The following is a 1,376-nucleotide window of genomic DNA, read 5'->3' as shown; positions in this document are numbered from 1 at the left end:
TGCAATTTGCTTTAAAAAGATAAGGTGATTAAATTTTTATCAGACTTGTACTCTGTTGTCACCACAACAAAGAGAATTAGGAGAAGGAAAGAAAGGCCTTTTTATTTGAATTGTGCTCTTACTAGAGGTTCTCCACAACACAGCTGTAAAGCCACTCAATGTTCTCCAAACAGGCCCTTTGATTACATTTTATTCAACTTGTTTGCATTTGTAGCAATAGAAAGGAAAAGAACGCTTCACATTTTGATGTCTTAATGTTCCTTAATACCTTCTTTAATTCATATTAAGCTTCTTAACTAGGGTGAGGAATTCTTCAAAAACAATAAAGACCTAGTGTAGAAATCTTTCACACACCATGAAAATTGAAATTATAATATATTCATGGCTTTCTGTCATTAAAAAAACATTATTTTGAAGAAAGATTGAAAACGAAAAAATAAAATAAAATCCTGAAGTTGTACAAAAATGACTTGATCCTAAGAAGTAGATGAAAGTTTAAAGTAATTATTACAAGGTAGAGAAAGTACTGGATGATGATAAATGAAATGTGCTGAAGAAAACATCTAGTACTACAAAGTTTACACTCTTAACATCCTTGAATTCCTTCTGTATAACTTTCTATAATAATGAGAGCAGAAGAATTTTGGTGTACACTGAAGAAGGCTGACCATTTACTAGTGTAGTGGTTCACAAACATTTCCGCACTTTTAAAAATGACAATCTGTTGGGACCCAACGGAAATGATATCATTAACCTGGAAGTGATGTCATGGCTGGAAGTGACAACATCAAGCAGGGAAATTTTTAATACCCCCATAGACAAAATCAAATTATGTAAATGAAAAGTTTACAACAAGTTTAAAAATTTATTTAAAATAAAGAAGACTCCCACTAATCTTCTCAAGCAGTTGCTGATTTGTTTTGTTAAAAAATCCCCAAACATCCCAAAGGCTGCAATCCTATCCACACTTACCTGGGAGTAAGCCCCATTGACTATCATTGTTAAAGCATATACATAGTAGCCTGTTAAAAGTACAGATCTGTAACATTTCACCAAATGCAGTTGCATACCATGGTAGCATCAAGACTAATACATTAAAAATAAAGTACACATTTAAATGAATGGGGGCCACCTAAAACTGGTTCACGACCAACCTAGTGGGTCCTGACCCACAGTTTGAGAAACACTGTATTAGTGTATTCCCCACAATCAGTCCTCACTCCTTGTCTCTATTCCTAAAATGGACTTTTAAAACTTCTGAAGTTTTCATAACACAGTGACCTATTTATATCTTGTGCAGTGAGCCAAACCCAACAATATGCATTCAGTCACTGGAATCCTTAATGATGCACTTAGCTTCCCTTTCTCATTTCCAA

The sequence above is a fragment of the Tiliqua scincoides genome, unplaced genomic scaffold, assembly GCF_035046505.1.
Source record: "Tiliqua scincoides isolate rTilSci1 unplaced genomic scaffold, rTilSci1.hap2 HAP2_SCAFFOLD_131, whole genome shotgun sequence".
Lineage (NCBI taxonomy): Eukaryota > Metazoa > Chordata > Lepidosauria > Squamata > Scincidae > Tiliqua > Tiliqua scincoides.
This window is presented reverse-complemented; position numbering follows the sequence as displayed.